Source organism: Globicephala melas, chromosome 5 (genome assembly GCF_963455315.2).
Source record: "Globicephala melas chromosome 5, mGloMel1.2, whole genome shotgun sequence".
Lineage (NCBI taxonomy): Eukaryota > Metazoa > Chordata > Mammalia > Artiodactyla > Delphinidae > Globicephala > Globicephala melas.
In genome coordinates, this window is record NC_083318.1 from 14,416,910 (window position 1) to 14,437,752 (window position 20,843).

Sequence of the window (20,843 nt, forward strand, 5' to 3'; positions counted from 1 at the left end):
GGGGTACAGTAATAATAATTGGAATACAGGGCGAGCCTGCGGCTGCAGAGGCTGGCGTGGCATTGCATCTGCCTGAGGCGTGCCGTGTGTTCTCCCAGGGAAGTTGTCCCTGGATATCGGGACCCTGTCAGTGGCAGGCTGCATAGGCTCCTGGGGGATGTGGATAGTGACCTGCGCTTGCACACAGGATTCTTGGTGACAGCAGCAGCAGCCTTAGAGTTTCATACCTGTCTCTGTGATCCAAGCTGATAGCCACGGCTCATGACTATCTCTGGAACTCATTTAGGCGGTACTCTGCCTTCTGTGGGCACAGGGGGAAGGAATCCCCTCTCCTCGCACACCCCAAAACAAAGGTCTCTTGCCTCTTAGGCAGGTCCAGACTTTTTCCCGGACTCCCTCCTAGCTAGCTGTGGTGCACTAACCCACTTCAGGCTGTGTTCACGCAGCCACCCCCAGTCCTATCTCTGGGATCTGACCTCCGAAGCCCAAGCCTCAGCTCCCAGCCCCCAACCGCCCTGGTGTTTGAGCAGACAAGCCTCTCAGGCTGGTGAGTGCTGGTTGGCACCAATCCTCTGTGTGGGAATCTGTCTGCTTTGCCCTCTGCACCCCTGTTGCTGCACTCTCCTTCGTGGCTCCAAAGCTTCCCCCGCCCCGCCCCCACTGTCTCTGCCAGTGAAGGGACTTCCTAGTGTGTGGAAACTTTTCCTCCTTCAGAGCTCTCTCCCAGAGGTACAGGTCCCTTTTTTATTCTTTTGTCTCTGTTTTTTCTTTTGCCCTACCCAGGTACGTGGGGATTTTCTTGCCTTTGGGAAGGCTGAGGTCTTCTGCCAGTGTTCAGTGGGTGTTCTGTAGGAGTTGTTCCACATGTAGATGTATTTTGTTGTATTTATGGGGAGGAAGGTGATCTCCGTGTCTTACTCCTCTGCCATCTTGAAGGTCCAGCCTCTCTTTCTTTTTTCTTTCTTTCTTTCCTTCCTTCCTTCCTTCCTTCCTTCCTTCCTTCCTTCCTTCCTTCTTTCTTTCTTTCTTTCTTTCTTTCTTTCTTTCTTTCTTTCTTTCTTTCTTTCTTTCCTTCCTTCCTTCCTTCCTTCCTTCCTTCCTTCCTTCTTTCTCTGCTTTGAAAGAGTAACCATTGTTTCTAGAAAACATTTTTCTAAGCCAAGTATGTCCTCTCAGAAGACAAAGAATGACTGGGGGAAGGGGAAAGTTAGTTGTTACTGATTCTCTGCTAATTCCTTGTGCCCAGTCGCATCCTTACCTTCCTGATTCTTCAGTCTGCCAGCCTCAGATTCAGAGCTGTCATTAATTACTCTAAGGGGAGGGGGCCCAAGGAGACCTCCCACCCCAAGCACAGGGAGTGAATATGAAAGGTGTTAAATTCTTTCCCTTGTTCTATTTCTGTAACAGCTCAATTCTGTGACATGAAAATCTCCCTCTCTGTCTTAAAATAGTCTGTAAAGAAAGATGCAAAGCTGTAAATCATTAAACATTGCCCCCAACTGATTGCTAAGGAACCTAAATGTAACAGAGGAGGGTGTTGGGAATTTGAGGAAATTGTTTCAGAGAAGAAAAAGAAATAGAACTAAGGCAGAAAAACCTCAACTGGTGATTGGGGATTAGGGAACCAAGGGGGAGATGTTGTTTTTCAAATGGAGAAAGACTATTTTTGAGAAAGCCTTCAGACAAGTCATGGGATTAGCAAAACTCTAGGGTGGAAAGCCCGTGAGCAGTGGCCAGCCCCAGGCAAATGATCTTCCTCATTATGAGTATTCTCTTCTTCCTTTCTGACACTCGCTGAGTCTCATCTTTTTCACAGTGACTGGTCAAATAATTCCAGGTAAGATATAGATAGTCAAGAGCAGTTTAAAATAGATTTGGTCCATTCAGGTATGTATAGTTCAAGTTTGGGGAGAGAGGATGAGACGAACAGCATGGTAGATTTAAACCCTGACACTGGTTCTATAAAAATGAACCCGTGGGGCTTCCCTGGTGGCGCAGTGGTTGAGAGTCCGCCTGCCGATGCAGGGGACACGGGTTCGTGCTCTGGTCTGGGAGGATCCCACGTGCCGCGGAGCGGCTGGGCCCGTGGGCCGTGGCCGCTGAGCCTGCGTGTCCGGAGCCTGTGCTCCGCAACGGGAGAGGCCACAACAGTGAGAGGCCCGCGTACTGCAAAAAAAAAAAAAAAAAAACTGAACCCGTGTACCTCAGATTGGGACTTGAACCCACAGGCCAGGACTTGAACCCAGCCAAAAACCGAGACTGGGACTTGAATCCATGGTCTTTTAACTGACATCACACACCTGGTCTCAGGACTTAATGAAGTTCAGGTTCTTGATGTCTCATCACAGAAAGAATTTGGTGAGAGACAAAGTGATAGGTAAGAAGTGGACTTACTTAGAGAGAAACACACTCCTCATACAGAGTGTGGGCCATCTCAGAAGGCAAGAGGCCTTGGGAGAAACACACTCCACAGACAGAGTGTGGGCCATCTCAGAAGGTGAGAAAGGCCCTAGGGTATGGGGTTGTCAGTTTTTATAGGGGTGGGTAATTTCATAGGCTAATGAGTGGGAGGAGTATTCCAGCTATTTTGGGGAAGGGGTGGGGATTTCCAGAAATTGGGCCACCATCCACTTTTTGACCTTTATGTTCGGCCTTGGAACTGTCATGGCTCCTGTGGGTGTGTCATTTAGCTTGCTGATGTGTTACAATGAGGGTATACTGAGGCTGAAGGTCTAGTGGAAGTCCACTCACCTGCCATTTTGGACCTATTTGGCTCTAATCAGTTTTTTTAAATTAATTAATTTATTTATATTTTTGGCTTTGTTGGGTCTTTGTTGCTGTGCACGAGCTTTCTCTAGTTGCGGCGAGCAGGGGCTTCTCTTCGTTGTGGTGCATGGGCTTCTCATTGGGGTGGCCTCTCTTGTTGCGGAGCATGGGCTCTAGGCATGCAGGCTTCAGTAGTTGTGGCGTGCGGGCTCAGTAGTTGTGGTGCACGGGCTTAGTTGCTCCGTGGCATGCGGGATCTTCCCAGACCAGGACTTGAACCTGTGTCCCCTGCATTTGCAGGTGGATTCTTAACCACTGCACCACCAGGGAAGCCCTCTAATCAGTTTATATCATGTCCTCAGGCTATGTCATTCTTTTAAAGGTTGTGCCTTGCCCCCTTTCATCCTGTTTCAAAACCACTGGTGTCAGTAACTAGGGTCAGGGGTCTCCTCTGATAGCCTCTCAAATGCTGTCTCCACAGGAAGGACCTACCTGTAGGTAGAGAATAAATCCCCTAATGTGGGATTTATTCTCATGGTTTGTTGCTTTTAGTTTTTATTGTTTGACTTAATCCACATATGCTTCCTAACGGCAGGGTTTTATTCTGCTGTGATGGGAGCTGGAGCCCTGCTACACTGTAGCACATGCTGTGTGTACTGGCAGGTGGCCCTTGACCACATCTCAGGGAGAATCTCAGTATACCCTTTTTTTTTTTTTTTTTTCGGTACACGGGCCTCTCACTGTTGTGGCCTCTCCCGTTGCGGAGCACAGTCTCCGGACGCACAGGCTTAGCGGCCATGGTTCACGGGCCCAGCCGCTCCGCGGCATGTGGGATCTTCCCGGACCAGGGCACGAACCCGTGTCCCCTGCATCGGCAGGCGAACTCTCAACCACTGCGCCACCAGGGAAGCCCTCAGTATACCATTTTTTTAATACAGAGCCAATCAAGGTAGTCAAAAGCTAATAGCATTTGTCAACATGGGTAGGATTAGTATTTTCCATTTTCTGCTTAGTCCTTAGAATTTTCATTATATATGCAAAGTGGTCAGAAACGGGTATATGTGAAAGACTGAAGGTGTAAAATTCCAAGAGTGTAGCAGAAAATCTAGGAGGTTGGTTCCATGTCCTATACATTAAATAGTTCAATGAAGATTATTAGTTTTCTTAATATAAGTTTAGTATGTTCTTATGACCTTTCTGATGGGAATTTTTGAATCAAAGATTGCCTATCTACTGATACAAAAAATTTGGTAGTCAGAGTGTATCTTCCAAGCATTTGTACCTCAGAATATGTACAAAATCCAATTGTTATTTAGAAACTGATATTAGAATGGAAATAAAATATGCTTAAATTAGTTTTTGTTTTTTTAAAGAATGATCTGTTTGCACATGGATTTGTTTGAATCTAGCCTCTTGAAAACATGAAGGACCCTCAAATTTGTCATCTTTTGTTCTTTGATTAGTATTATACATACTCTTCTTTAGGAAACAGGATCTGCAAGTCTATTTTTCTTTTTGCCCTAGAGATTTCACTCATCTTTTTTGTATTATCCTACAGGGTTAGGCGATTATGCACATTTATTTTATATTTCTTCTGTGAATGGATTTAAATTCCTTTACTTAGAAACCATCCCTTCAGGGAATGAAGAAGGCTTATCTTTGCTGGCCATGTGGATTCCTGTGAACTCTCTCATCCAAGATGAAAGCAATTTGCATTCCAGTAATACTGAGCTATCTTGTGTTTCTCCCCAAATTGGTCATTTTCCAGAGGCTTTCTCCTCTGTTTGGGATGTCCTTTCCTAGCTGGTAAACACTTTGTTCATTCTTCATGTCTATGAATCAATTCTTTGTGAAGCTTTTTCTTTCCATCTTCATCTCCTTCAACCCCTACCCCATAATCCTAGGCCAGAGTTTATCATAGCTTCTTCTCTAGTATCTCCACACTACAGCTATAGCTCTATTATTATGTTAATCATGTTATACTGGGTCATAATGTTAGCTCTTCTGATTTTACTTAGCTTTCTAGGACTAAAGTTGTTGATCTTTCCAATCTCTGTAAGCTTTACCTTGGGTCTCCATACAAGTCTCCTTAATAATAAGTTAAATGTAATAAGTTATATATAATAAGTTATATGTGATAACAACAACTATTTATTAAGTGCATACTACCATATTTTATCAACAAGGTACACATAGTTTTCTTCCATATTTAAACATCTTTAAAATCAGGATGCATCTTAAAATTGATTAAGTCTTAGGTTGATGAAATACAATGTATGTCAGCCGCTGTACTGATTTCTTAATATTATATTTCATCCTTAATAATCCAATAAGGTATTATTTTTTAAAATTTATTTATTTATTTTTGGCTGCGTTGGGTCTTCGTTGCTGCACACAGGCTTTCTCTAGTTGAGGCAAGTGGGGGCTACTCTTCGTTGCGATGTGTGGGCTTCTCATTGCAGTGGCTTCTGTTGTTGTGGAGCATGGGCTCTAAGCATGCAGGCTTCAGTAGTTGTGGCTCTCGGGCTCTAGAGCACAGGCTCAGTAGTTGTGGCACACGGGCTTAGTTGCTCTGCGGCATGTGGGATCTTCCTGGACCAGGACTTGAACCTGTGTCCCCTGCATTGGCAGGTGGATTCTTAAGTACTGCACCACCAGGGAAGTCCCAAGGTAAGTGCTATTAATATTTGGTTTATGGATGAGGAAACAGAGATTTGGAGGGATCAAAAAACTGGCTCAAGGTACATAGCTACTAAGAGGCAGAGCAAGGACTGAAATTTAGGTGTGTATGTCTTCATCACCCATGATCTTAATCATTCTGCTGGGGAAGAGTGGGAAGAATGGAAGAAAACTAACATTTTGAGGGCTTTCTATTATGTGACAGCCACTGTGCTAGGTACTCCTTGTACTATTGAAACCATGCAACTCAGATTGGGACTTGAACCCACTGTCTTTTAACTGAGATCACACACCTGGTCTCAGGACTTAATGAAGCTCAGGTTCTTGATGTCTCATCACAGAAAGAATTTAGTGAGAGACAAAGTGATAGGTAAGAAGTGGATTTTTTTAGAGAGAAACACTCCACATAGAGAGCGTGGGCCATCTCAGAAAGGGAGAGTGGCCCCAGGGTATGGGATTGTCAGTTTTTATAGGGGTGGGTAATTTCATAAGTTAATGAGTGGGAGGAGTATTCTAGCTATTTCAGGAAGGGGCGGGGATTTCCAGGAATTGGGCTACTGCCTAATTTTTGACATTTATGGTTGGCCTTGGAACTGTCATGGAGCCTGTGGGTGTGTCACTTAGCTTGCTGATGTGTTACAATGAGGGTATACTGAGGCTGAAGGTCTAGTGGAAGTCCAATCATCTGCCATTTTGGACCTATTTGGTTCTAATCAGTTTATATCATGTCCTCGGGCTATGTCATTCTTGTAAAGGTTGTGCCCTGCACCCTTCCCTCCTATTTCACTACTTCTCATTTTATTCTCACAAAAACTTTGAGGTAGGCATTATAGTCTTTATATTATAGACAAGGAGACTGAGGCTTATGTTAGATAGATTGTTTGAAGCCACATAGCTGGGAAGTGCTGAAGTTAGGATTTGAACTCAGGCCTGGTGGGTTCCATAGTCATTTTCACCAGAATTTTAGCAGTGCCCTTTCAGTTTAAGAGAAACTGAACATTGATATAGGCAATGTGAACCGAACAGATATAAAAGTCCATTCCCCAGATGGCAAAATTAGGTCGTGTTCCTTGTATGATGATCTAAGAGTGTCTTAGACTCTCGACTTTCCTTAAAGATAAAAGAAGTAGGGACTTCCCTGGTGGCACAGTGGTTAAGAATCCGCCTGACAATGCAAGGGACAGGGGTTCGAGCCCTGGTCCAGGAAGATCCCACAGGCCGTGGAGCAACTAAGCCCATGTGCCACAACTAATGAGCCTGCATTCTACAGCCCATGAGCCACAACTACTGAAGCCTGTGGGCTAGAGCCCTTGCTCCACAACAAGAGAAGCCCGTGCACCACAACGAAGAGTAACCCCCACTCGCCGCAACTAGAGAAAGCCCAACACAGCCAAAAATAAATAAACAAATAAATATATAAAGTTATTTTTAAAAAAGTAAGCACCAGTGATGACTCTGCTGATTTGAACTGTGGACTAGTCTCAGGGTGGTTTCTTTTTTTTTTTTTTTTTGCGGTACGCGGGCCTCTCACTGTTGTGGCCTCTCCCGTTGCGGAGCACAGGCTCCGGGACGCGCAGGCTCAGTGGCCATGGCTCACGAGCCCAGCCGCTCCGCGGCATGTGGGATCTTCCCGGACCGGGGCACGAACCCGTGTCCCCTGCATCGGCAGGCGGACTCTCAACCACTGCGCCACCAGGGAAACCCTCAGGGTGTTTTCTTGACATGTGTAACAAAGATAATGCTCTTTAGCCTCCACTGCCTCATCCGGTACCCCAGCAATGTGTATACCAGGTGACACAAGGGCTACTATTAACTGGACCCTACCCTGTAGCTTTGTGTGTTAAAGGACATTGAACTGGCACCATAAACAATGTTTAACTGATATTCCATTTATTAAACTGTTTGACTTGTGGCCTAACTGATTTAGCCTGGGCTAGACCATTAACCCCTTGGACACTCCATTATGCAGGATGCCTATCATATGCATTTATTTTGTCTTTCATAAAGAAATACCTTTCCCCCCTTTTGAAGGAAAAAGCAAGATAGTTTCTCAAACTAATCTTAATGAGCTCACTGCAAAAATTCAAATATGCTGTCTTTAGGTATATTCAGCTCTTTCGAAGAGTATAACGTGTGAATACGCGAACGTTTTCATTTTTCTCTTGGACGAATTTTGATTTGTAGCTAGAGTTAATGAATTTAAGAGTAGTATTCCAAAGTAGTGTTTCCCAAAATGTATTCCAGCACATGTTAGCTCTAAGAGTTGACCTTTGAAATATGGGTCCCATGGTCAAATAAATCTAGGTAATGTAGCAAAGCTATTCCTCCCTCATAGAGTGCATTAACCATTAGTGCATTAAAGGCCCTGATAAGTCCAGCTGTAAAGAACTTGTTTTTTGGTAAGTCTGTTGACAATTCATGGAACTAGTATTTCCTTAACACACTTCAGGATATACTGCCTCTGGCAGAGGCTCTAATTGTCCCCTGTATCCATTCTCTTTTTCCTTTTAGTAAGAGAATCTCTGAATTGTAGCTAGGCACATTGCTTTCCAGCTAAACACTATGTTTTCTCACTTCTTTATAACCAGTTGCAGCTGTGTGAATGATTTTTTTTGACAGTAGAATGTAAACAAAAGTGATGTGAGCAAAACTGAATGTTGCTCCTTTAAAAGGAAGTTGCTTGCCTTCTACTTTCTATCTTTCCCCATTCTTGCTGGCTAGAACACTCAGTTGCTGGTGACCCAGTTGTCTGACCATCTGGCCAGACAACACTTCAGGGGATGCCAAATGAAAAGATACAAGGAATCTGGGTCCCTGATGGTTTTGTGGACTAGCCATTTATATCTGAATTGTTTCACGGAAGATAAATAAAATTCATTTTGTTTGAACCACTCTATTTTGGGTATCTTTGTTATAGCTGCTTAATCTAAACTGTCACTCATCACTGTCCTGGAATTCTCTGAGAATTTTATGCTTGGGTTAGTATAAACTTCCTGAATTCTATTGGCTTTTCTTAATAAATGTTTTTAAAGAGAAATTCCTAAATGCTTTAGAGGAAGCTAAAAATTTAGGTGAAATAACGTTTGGAATGAAGCTAAGCTGTAGACTTAGCATTAAAATATAGAATGAACACTCAAATAATGAAATATTTGCTCAGACTGAGCCAGGTGAAAGACTGGACTTTCTCATGAAAGAAGATGAGGTTTTAAATGACTCATGTTATACATAGTATCACTAATTTTTCTAAGTGTGTTTATACATAAATGTCTCAAGCTACTGAAATAAATGAATGATTCATATTAGCTTCAAAAAGAAAGTCTTTGGGGTTTTCTCTGTCTGCTCTGCATTTTAACTTGCCATTATTTAAAGGCTTATTCAAGACTTTTAACAGCAGACACACTGGCAACAATGTCAATTCTGACCTCAGTCAAACATAATAGGAGAGAGCAAATTGTGTTTTCCTCAGAAAAGAAAACCACAGCATATTTTCCTCCTGGAATAATTTGATTTCCTTTTGCTGTAGAAAGTCCAGAGAAAATGACAGCAATTCTGCCATAAGCTTCCACAAGTTGAAACTGAATGTCTGTGATTGTACTTCCCATGATGACTTTTCTACACTAATGCTTGGGTTTCCATTTTAGAGCCCCTGATTACTAGATGTGCTTCAAGATCTTAATGTAACTAAGCACCCTTGGCTTGGCTCTGCTTTGGGGCAATGGCATCCTGCCGGCTTCTGTGATGAATGCGTCCAGAGCTTTAGCCCTGAAAACTCCAATCTCCAAGGAATTGTCGATTTTGTCTCTGACATTTATGAAGGACATCTGTGTAATGTCTGACCATGGCTTAAATCTCTGTATCTCCACATCTATCATGGTACCTGTGCTTAGCTGCAAGCCCAGCAACAGAAAGGAGCAGTTTACTACTTGGAAATCGTAACAGGTTTTGACTTTTTCATTGCAACATCTGTGAAGTAGTATGAGATTTGATTGGTGTCTAAAAATCTTTATTTAATTTACTACCAGAAGCAGATCAAATTTCAGATTCCCTTTGCTGGTATTAGCATCAAGATAAATCTTTTATAAGGGTGTACAGGAATTCTAAAGAAAAAGTGAAACCAGTAGCTTTTTAGATTTTCCTTGTTTTATGTCGGGTTTCCTAGAAATGAAAAATAATTTTTTCTTGGGAGAGAGTTAAAAACTACTTGTGCAAAGGAGAAACAGAAAAGAAACAATGATATTTCATATTTTTAGACTCTTGAAGGCTAATTTTGATCCATTTCCTATTTTTTTTTTAAGATTATAATATAGTTCTTTGCAGGTCATCTTATCTCTGGAACATTCTCACTCAGTTATCAATGAAACCCAAAGATATCTGTGGGACTAAATTCTTCTTTGAAAGATGAGCATAGATTCACTATCAACAAAACAAAATAGCCCTTATCCTCTACCTCATAACATCTTTTGAGAAGAGATTTGTGAGCCTTTTGGGTGCATGTGCTAAGAAAATGCAAAATGGTGGTAAATAGATGGTGTAAAGGGAAAAAAGGTTTCCATAGGGTCCCTTTGTAAAAGGAAACAAATACATGAATTCTATCCAGCATTCATGATAGGGCATACCGCTTCTGTCCCAGACTGCTAATTTTTCCTTTTTCTCATTCTTTTTCCCCTCTTTTTCTCATTATTTATAGATAGAAACTTCTAACCTTATTCCCTTCCTGAAATGAGTCCTCAGCCCACTTCAGAGTGCTGAATTCCAAAGAACATGGGTCATGTTTGGAAGCTTTCTTGGTGAAGGGCCTTAGTGCAACACCACCCGTGAATAAATGCTTAACAAGTAGACTTTTAATCATGACGTCTCTTAGATATTAGAAGAAAATTGTTTCAATAGAATAGCTTCAGGCTGCAACTCACTGTTAAATAAACTAGACAGCTGCCTCAAATCCTTTCTGAAATGAAGTAGGATTTACTCACTAAATAAAATAAGAGATCCACTCATCAAGGCAACAAGTATTCATTCTTAACATGGCTTCAACAGATCATGGTGCTAGGCTGGTGTCATCACAAGGTTTGTGTTAGAAAGCAGTGTGCACAAATGAGGTCACATTAATTCTAACAACTCAAATTTTACTGACTTGCGAGAGGCTTAGCCTCCTGAAAACTCCCTGCTAAGTATATTTTTAGGGTATCTTTAGGGGTCTCTCCTATACTCTCCTAGATAGCCCTTCTGCTCAATGATGTCCTCTTCCTAAGAAAACAACTGAGAGCGGTTGCTGCATGCTATCACCATACTTCTGGAGCTCCCAAAGCTGCAATCTTGAGGGACCATGTAGAGTAGTATGCCCTGTAAATGACCCTGGCCCAGGAATAAGCTGTGTTCTGCACAGAATATATTTTGTCAGGAGGCACACAAAGAGGGTCTTAGAAGGTGTCTCCTAAGTTCCTTTGGGAAAACAGTTTTTTGTTTATTTGTTTGTTTTTTTTCCATTTTTGCCTATAGCATCTCTCTCTCCTTAGAGCTCAAACACGAGTCTATGTGTCCTGAGCAGGAGAGCCACCATGTCATTCCCTTCAAATCCCAGATGTCTCTCACAGTGTGCCTTGAAAAACCTTACTCCCTGAAGTCACTCTACGCCCCTAGGCAGATCAATTTGTATACATAGACACCTGTGGTCTTCCACTACCTCATCAGACATGCCCAGACGTGTCTGAATCCCAGCAGAGGAAACAGCTTAGGCTAAAACCAAAGCATCTGTACATGCTTAACAAAAAATTCACACAAAATACTATGAAACTTAACGTCTTTCAGTGGAAAATGCCTCATATTAATTTGGTTCATGCATGCATGCTTCATTTATAATCCAAATAAATTCCTAGGCCCCATATGGCCCAGTTTTGGCATAGTACTACATTAAAGAAACACAGTTTAGCAACCAAAAGTAATTAAAAAGTAATTCCCACATTTATTTGGGCTTCCTTAAGAATATTAAATGCATGACAAGTTCATAATCCTTAGTTATGAATCCTTCTAGAAGCTTTCTTTCTTTTTTCATGTTCCCTCCTGTCCCTTTGTATTCCTAAGTGCCTCTATTTGTGCTAAGTCCCCAATATTTCTCTCCCAAACCTGCCTCTATGTCTCTTACTTTTTCTTTTTCTTTTCTTTTTGCCTTTTCAGTTTGTTCCTCTCTTTCTCAAAATCTGGGAATTTTTGATAAAATTGAACTCATCCTAATGGGTCAAAGTTTCATGGAAGCTAGCAGACCAAGACAAGATACATTTTAGTGAGCAGAAAGGGTAGGGACGCATCAATAATTTTTGTATCTATTATACATTCATCTGACATTTATTGAGGACCTAATATACATGGCAGGCATTGTGGAGGCACTGAGGACATAAATGAATAGGATATTGTCTCTGACTTCAGGAAACTCAAGTCCGGTAGAAGGTAGAGGCATATTAGACAACTGATTGTAATCAGTGGGGCAGGTATAAGAATGGACTTAGATTTTAGGCCATATGTGACACCAAAGTTGGGTAGGTCAATAAAGGTTTCACAGAGGAGAAACCCTTGCCTTTAAGGATAAGTTGTAGTTTTTCAAGTGGGTGGTTTCCTAAGGCAGAAACCCAGCAGTGATCCTAGAGTCTTCCCATTCCTTTATCCTCTACAAATACTTTTAGTTCTTATGGCCTATTGAGTCTATCTCCTTAACATCTCTTTTGTCCATCTCTTTCTGCCAATCCACATTGCTATTGTTTATGTTAGCACAGCTTTCACTTTGAACGTATCCAACTGGCTTCTTATTTATCTTCTTGCCTATTATCTGGCACCTTTTGAAAATATCTACCATATTGCCTATAGTCTAGATTAAAGTCATTTTCAATTTTATTTTCTGTCTCAAGACTACTTTATACTCTCAAAAAGTATTGAGGACCCCCAAAAGCTTTTGTTTATGTGGGTGATAGAAACTTAGAATTAAATTAAAAATTTAAAGATAAAAACAATCTCATTACGTGTTAACATGAATAACATGTTCTCATGAAAAATATATTTTACAAAACAAAATAAAATCTAGTGAGAAGAGTGGCATTGCTTCTTACTTTTTTTGCAAGTCTCTGTATGTTTGGTTTAATAGAAGACAGATGGATTCACATATCTATTTCCACATTCAGTCTGTTGCAATGTCACATGTTATATAGCCTCTGTAAGCCTCCATTGTACACTCTAAAAAATGAGGGTGAACAATACTATTATTGCAAAAATATTTTTGACCTTGAAAACCTTCTCTATGGTCTTGGGGGACCCAGGGCTTCTTAGGCCACACTTTGAGAACTGCTAGTGTGGATCTTTCTAAAGGACAAATCTGTTTATGTTTCTCCCCTGCTTAAAATCTTTCAGCAGCTCTCTTTTGCCTACAGAATAAAGTAAATGGAAGAGTGGGAAGACACTAAGATGACTCCTAGATTTTATGCTTAGATAACTGGATAAACAAAATAGAAAATTAGAAAAGGGAAGCATATTTTTATAGTGATAAAGTTGATGAATTCAGTTTTTTTTTTTAGTCATGGCTTTTGAGGTGAGTACCAGTTAACTACTGTGTATAACATAACCCTCAAAAAGCATAGTGGCTTAAAACAGCATTTGTTATACAACACCAAAGATGTGATCTGTGAAATAAAGAATTGATAAGCTGGACTTCATTAACATTGAAAACTTCTTCTCTGCTAAAGACAATAACAAGAGAATTAGAAGACAAGCCATAGAGTAGGAGAAAATATTTGCAAAAGACACATCTGATAAAGGACTGCTTTCCAAAATATAAAAGAACTCTTAAAACTCAACAATAAGAAAACAAATAACCTGTTTTAAAAATGGGCTAAAGACCTGAGCAGACATGTCACCAAAGAGAATATACAGGTGGCAAACAGCGTAAGAAAAAATGTTCTATGACCTATGTTATCAGGGAAATGCAAATTAACAACAGCGAGATACCACTACGAGCCTTTTTGAACGGCCCAAATCCAGAACGCTTGACAACACCAAATGCTGATGAGGATGTGGAGCATCAGGAACTTTCATTCATTGCTGGTGGGAATGCAAAATGCTGCAACCACTTTGGAAGGCAGTTTGGCAGTTTCTCATAAAACTAAACATACTCTTACCACTTGATCCAGCAATCATGCTCTTTGGTATTTGTTTAATCAAAGGAGTTCAAAATTTATGTCCACACAAAAACGTGCTCAAGGGTGTTTGCAGCAGCTTTATTCATGATTGCCAAAATTTGGAAGCAAGCAGGATGTACTCCAGTAGATAAATGGATAAATAAATCATGGTACATCCAGACAATGGAATGTTATTCAGCTCTAAAAAGAAATGAGCTATCAAGCCATGAAAAGACATGGAGGAAGCTTGAATGTGTATCACTAAGTGAAAGAAGCCCATCTGAAAAGGCTGCACACTGTGTGATTCCAACTGTATGACATTCTGGAAAAAGCAGAACTAGGGAGATAATAAAAAGGTCAGTTGCTGCCAGGGGTATGTATATGTGGTGGTGGGTAGAGGGGGGGATGAATAACCAAAGCACAGAGGATTTTTAGGGTGATGAAAATACTCTGTATGCTATTATAATGAAGGATATATGTCATTATACATTTGTCCAAACCCATAGAAGGTACAACCCAAGAGTGAATCTTAGTGTAAACTACAGACTTAGAGTGATTATAATGCATCAATGCAGGCTCATCAATTGTAACAAACGTACCACGCTGGTGAGTGATGTTGATAATGGGGGAGGCTATGTATCTGTGAGGGAAGGGGGTATATGGGAAATCTCTGTATCATCCTCTCAATTTTGTTGTAAATCTAAAACTTCTATAAAAATGTAAACAATTTTAAAGAAACCCAGCATTGTTAAGCATTTGTTATTTCTCGCAAGACTGTAAGTTGACTGGACAAAGCTAGGTGGTGAATGGAGGATGGTGGACCCGTGGGAAGGAGAGCATTTCATCTGGCCTTTCTTTTGTCAGTCTAGTGTGCTTCCTGCTCAGTCTTTGCTTTTTCAGGAAGAAAGTGCCACCTGCCACTGGTAGAAAGTCAGGAGACATCACATCTCTGCTGGCCAGAAGACACCAGCAGTCTCCTGCTACTGTGTAAGGGCTGGGAGAGCCTGGGCTTGGGTTGTCCTCTGCCACTGGGTGGAGGATTGGGAGGTATTCTACCTGCTTTTAATATTTCTCCTCTGTGTTCTCATAATGTCCTGTATTGGTATTTATAACATTACATATTAATCATTGACTTTTTTTCAGGCAGAGACTATGTCCCCAGTATTCAACACAATGCTTAGCATGTCATAGGCACTCAATAATTGTTTGAGAAATGAATGGATGGTGAAATTTGATATTATGCAAAGCAGGCTGACAATAGGAAATCATTGTAAACTTTTGAACTGAATTATGACATAAGGAATTGTGTTTTAGGAAGATTTTACCATTATTATGGATGTACTGAGAAGTACACTCCTCTACCTGGGTGACAACTACTTCTTTTTATTCTTCCTCTTGGAAGACTTCCATGATAATTGGTGATTTTCATGTACTTAAACACAATTATATAATTTGGGCAGTAAAACCCATAGACATATCAATTTGTGAAGGTACTAAATTAGTGAAAAGCAGTGAACTATTACCCACATCTTCCCAGTGAGAGTGCTAAATATGTAAGCAGACAATGACCAGGCCATATATAACAATAGAACTCTGATCCAGAAGCCCGGATGCCAAATCACACCTCTGCAGCAATTGGCCCAGAATTGTCAGGGCTTGGTCAATGACTGCCAACTTTCCTATTTTGGCCACTCCTTCCCAATCAGGACTGAACAGAGAAAGTCAGATATGCTCTCCAAACCAATCACATAATATGCCCTGCTTCTTGGTAGCTCACCTCAAGTCTCCCAACAACTGCCAGTCAGAATACACCTGAAGCCTTTCCTCTTTCTTTCACTATAAAGCTTTCCCATCCCCCTGCCTGCCTTTGAGTCTTTGCCAAACACAAGAGGTGATGACCTGACACAGCAAATTTGGAATAAATAGCCTCTGTTTGTTCTCGTTTGGTGATCTTCATTTACCTCCACACCAGTAAATGAAATAGTTCACAAGAGGTTGAACTAGGGTAGATGTGGTCGGGTATCACAAACACCATCCTGAATAATGAGCCAGTCTAGACACCTTGGGAAGCTGCTTTATCTCAGTTGCTTTATATATTTTAGAAGAGTTGGTGGTGAAGCACTCTGTGCATAAATCTTAGCTCAGTTGTCATGGTTCCAAATCATTTTTATAGCTGAATAATCATTGAAAGCATTGTTTTTATTAACCTGTAATCTAATGCTTCACCCCCTGGAAATGCTGCCTTTCAGTTTGGGGTTAGATTCTGTTGATTCGTCAGTTAATGTCTCTCAGATTTTTTTCTTTCTTCTCTGTCACATTGCCACTACCCTTATCGATGTTTTCATGATCTCATAAGCAGCAGTCATCTAAGTGACCCCTTTGAGCCTCTTTCCACTTGAAATCATTGTACATGCCTAGCTTATGCTAATCTTCTCCTAACTTCCATCATGTTACTAATTTCCTCAAGAACTTACTCAATTTGTAAACTTTATTGGCATCAGTGCCTTCCATCATATGGCTCCCCTAATTCACCTAGCACCCCTAACTAACCTAGCAACCCTGTGTCCTCCTGCTTTCCTACATGTTCTGGGCTCCTATCCGCACCATGTTTATTCCACCTTTGTGCTTCTGGTCATTCTGCTGCTTCATCTGGAATGTGTTCTTTCTTCTTTTTTATGTGTATTCTTGTTTAACGCATACTTTAACACTCACTTTGTCCCTCAGTAGTCTTGTACAAGATTCTTTTATTGTGAACTCGCTTATTCTGTGAACTATGTTTCACTGTAAGGTTCCAGTTGGGCATAAAGGAACCTGCAGGAGATTTGGGAGGCAGAATTGAAAGCAGCAGTCATCCTTGGAAAGTTGTCAGTGGTTAGAGGCAGTGAAGACAGATGCCAAGATGCCAGCAGTTTCCAGCTTATTGTCGTGCTTCCTGACTCTGCTTCCAGCTCTCCTTCCCAACTTCCTGCCCTACTGACTAACAGCAGCCCCAGGCTGGCCCACCACCAGCTGCTCTGCTGTAAGCTCCTAAGGGCAGTAACTCCAAAGAGTCAACGATCTTCCACAGAGTTCTACAGCAGCCCCTTTCACAGTATGCTGGATGTGCTTAGTTTCTAGATTCACGTATGATTGGGGAGCAGAGTACTGAAGTCCTTACTTGTGCACCCACTAGGATTAACACTTGGCCACATACACTCTGATCTTTTTCTTCCTCACTCTCACTGAATTTTTATCACTTTGGGGCCAAAAATCTGATTTTATGTTATCAAACATGATTCCTTACTCTATATTCATGGTATGTATACTAGGTTCTGGATTTTGATATGAATATTTTTTAATTCAAAAGGGAAGGTAATATATATATTTTAAAATTAAAAACACCCTTCCATTTCATGTGTCTTACTCGTGCAATTGAGAGTCAGGACTATAACATAGATTTACAAAAGTCCACTGTGAACTCAAAAGCCAGGAATTTGACTGTTTTCTTTCTGCATGTGCTCTAGCCCAGGGACATTCCATATAGAAAGCTATTGCTGCTGCCTCAATGTTGAAGGCAGAGTGCTGGAAAACTGGTTGTGGGATGATGAAAACCTTGGTTTAATATCTCCAAATATTACCTTGATACACAGTAAAAAAATTTAAAACTTCTCATGGAATGAATGGATTGTATGTCCTTTCAGTAATGCTATTTTTTTGCAAGTAGACTTTTGATAAAAATTGAACAGGAGCCAATTTGAGGCTTCATTTTCTGGCAAGGAACCTAAGTTCATGTGTTCTGTGTTCTTGATTAAGAGCAGACCTATATACTTACAAACAAAAAAGAGCAAAAGGTAGGTTTGAAGTTCTCTTGCAAAAATGAGAAAATCTAAAAACTTTTCTTGCCTGAATAGATGATCACCACAATCTTTATCTTCTGACAAAAAAAGCAGTTTTTTGAGAAAAAAGAGTATCCTACTTTCTGATCTTTAATCATCATTTTCTTCTTTCTTTCTCTAAAGAAAGGATTGCTGGAGATAATTGTTCTGACCTCTGATGCCTACTGGCTTTAGGCCTCCCAATACCTCAGAACCTTGAAACCCTATTTCACTGAAACTGTGAGTGAAATTTGGTATGTTTGGAAAGCATGATGTTCCACACTCTATGAACATGTAGTTAAGTAAGTCATTAACCCTGAGAGCAGAGCCTTGAGAGCCTTGCAAAATGAAGGAAAAACATGAACATTCAATGCTGAATTCTGAAGAACTGTTTACTAAGAAAAATCTTGTCTCTTCTTATATTCTTCTGTGCAAATCAAACAGATAGTGGTGTTGGTTGCACAACATTGTATATGTAATTAATGCCACTGAATTGATTACTTAATAATGATTAAAATGGCAAATTTTGTTATATATATTTTACGACAAAAATTTCCATAAAAAGAATGCCCATCTTTTCATACAGGAGTCTTGGATAAGCTTAAGAAGCTCAATGGATTGTTGATTTACATGATGATAGAAGACAGAAGCAAGACTCTATTCACAAGAAAAAAAATATCTATCTGAAGTCGCTGGAAAAGGATTCTGTGGTACTATTTTATGAGCAAAGGCTGCTTTTTAGGTTACTTGGAGAGATAGATTGAATTTCTTTTTCTTCATTTCCATTTTCAAGACTCTGATGTTTATAGATATTGTGGAATTCATTCACTTATTCATTCATTCTTTTATCTTTAGCAAGTGCTAGCTCTAAGAATATAGAAAATTATTTTATTTTAGAAAAGGATACAATCATTTGAAAAGTAACTTACCTGAAAAGATCATGACATGAAAAATATGAAATCAACAATACAGGGGTCTTCATGGATTTGAATATGCTGAATGGTCATAATCTGAGATTCCAAAGCAAAGATTCTTCCTCTTTTATTTTATTTTTTTAATATGGAGGTTTGGGGATATGTCCATACTGATATTCTTTTTTTTTTTTTAAACATCAGGTAAATGTTTATTTTCTCTCATTCTAACCCAGAAAATGTACATAGGTCTCGAGTTAGCCCATGAAACTATCATCTACTACACATCTTTTTTTTTTTAATTTTTAAATTTAATTTTATTTGTTTTTTTATACAGCAGGTCTTTATTAGTCAGCAATCTTATACATATCAGTGTATACATGTCAATCCCAATCGCCCAATTCAGCACACCACCATCCCCACCCCCCCTGCCACTTTTCCCCCTTAGTGGCCATACGTTTGTTCTCTACATCTGTGTCTCAATTTCTGCCCTGCAAACTGGTTCATCTGTACCAGTTTTCTAGGTTCCACATGTATGCGTTAATATACGATATTTGTTCTTCTCTTTCTGGCTTACTTCATTCTGCATGACAGTCTCTAGATCCATCCACATCTCTACAAATGACCCAATTTCGTTCCTTTTTATGGCTGAGTAATATTCCATTGTATATATGTATCACATCTTCTTTATCCATTCATCTGTCGATGGGCATTTAGGTTGCTTCCATGACCTGCCTATTGTAAATAGTGCTGCAATGAACATTGGGGTGCATGTGTCTCTTTGAATTATTGTTTTCTCTAGGTATATGACCAGTATGGGATTGCTGTATCATATGGTAATTCTATTCTTAGTTTTTTAAGGAACCTCCATACTGCACTCCATAGTGGTTGTGTCAATTTACATTCCCACCAACAGTGCAAGAGGGTTCCCTTTTCTCCACACCCTCTCCAACATTTGTTTTTTGTAGATTTTCTGATGATGCCCGTTCTAACTGGTATAAGGTGATACCTCATTGTAGTTTTGATTTGCATTTCTCTAATAATTAGTGATGTTGAGCAGCTTACCATGTGCTTCTTGGCCATCTGTATGTCTTCTTTGGAGAAATGTCTATTTAGGTCTTCTGCCCATTTTTGGATTGGGTTTTTTGTTTTTTCATATTGAGCTGCATGAGCTGCTTGTAAATTCTGGAGATTAATCCTTTGTCAGTTGCTTCATTTGCAAATATTTTCTCCCATTCTGAGGGTTTTCTTTTCATCTTGTTTATGGTTTACTTTGCTGTGCAACAGCTTGGAAGTTTCATTAGGTCCCATTTGTTTATTTTTGTTTTTATTTCCATTACTCTAGGAGGTGGATCAAAAAAGATCTTGCTGCGATTTATGTCAAAGAGTGTTCTTGCTATGTTTTCCTCTAAGAGTTTTATAATGCCTGGTCTTACACTTAGGTCTCGAATCCATTTTGAGTTTATTTTTGTGTATGGTGTTAGGGAGTGTTCTAATTTCATTCTTTTATATGTAGCTGTCCAGTTTTCCCAGCACCACTTATTGAAGAGACTGTCTTTTCTCCATTGTATATACTTGCCTCCTTTGTCAGAGATTAGTTGACCATAGGTGCGTGGGTTTATCTCTGGGCTTTCTATCTTGTTCCATTGATCTATGTTTCTGTTTTTGTGCCAGTACCATATTGTCTTAATTACTGTAGCTTTGTAGTATAGTCTAAAGTCAAGGAGTCTGATTCCTCCAGCTCCATTTTTTTCCCTCAAGACTGCTTTCATTCACTATTTGGCATCTTTTGTGTCTCCATACAAATTTTAAGATGATTTGTTCTAGTTCCATAAAAAATGCCATTGGTAATTTGATAGGGATTGCATTGAATTTGTAGATTGTTTTGGGTAGTATAGTCATTTTCACAGTGTTGATTCTTCCAATCCAAGAACATGGTATATCTCTCCATCTGTTGGTATCATCTTTAATTTCTTTCATCAGTGTCTTATAGTTTTCTGCACACAGATCTTTTGTCTCCCTAGGTAGGTTTATTCCTAGATATTTTATTCTTTTTGCTGCAATGGTAAATGGGAGTGTTTCCTTAATTTCCCTTTCAGATTTTTCATCATTCGTGTATAGGAATGCAAGAGATTTCTGTGCATTAGTTTTGTATCCTGCAACTTTACCAAATTCATTGATTAGCTCTAGTAGTTTTCTGGTGACATCTTTAGGATTCTCTATGTATAGTATCATGTCATCTGCAAACAGTGACAGTTTTACTTCTTCTTTTCCAATTTGTATTTCTTTTATTTCTTTTTCTTCTCTGCCATGGCTAGGACTTCCAAAACTATGTTGAATAATAGTGGTGAGAGTGGGCAACCTTGTCTTGTTCCTGATCTTAGAGGAAACGCTTTCAGTTCTTCACCATTGAGAATGATGTTTGCTGTGGATTTGTCGTATATGGCCTTTATTATGTTGAGGTAGTTTCCCTCTAT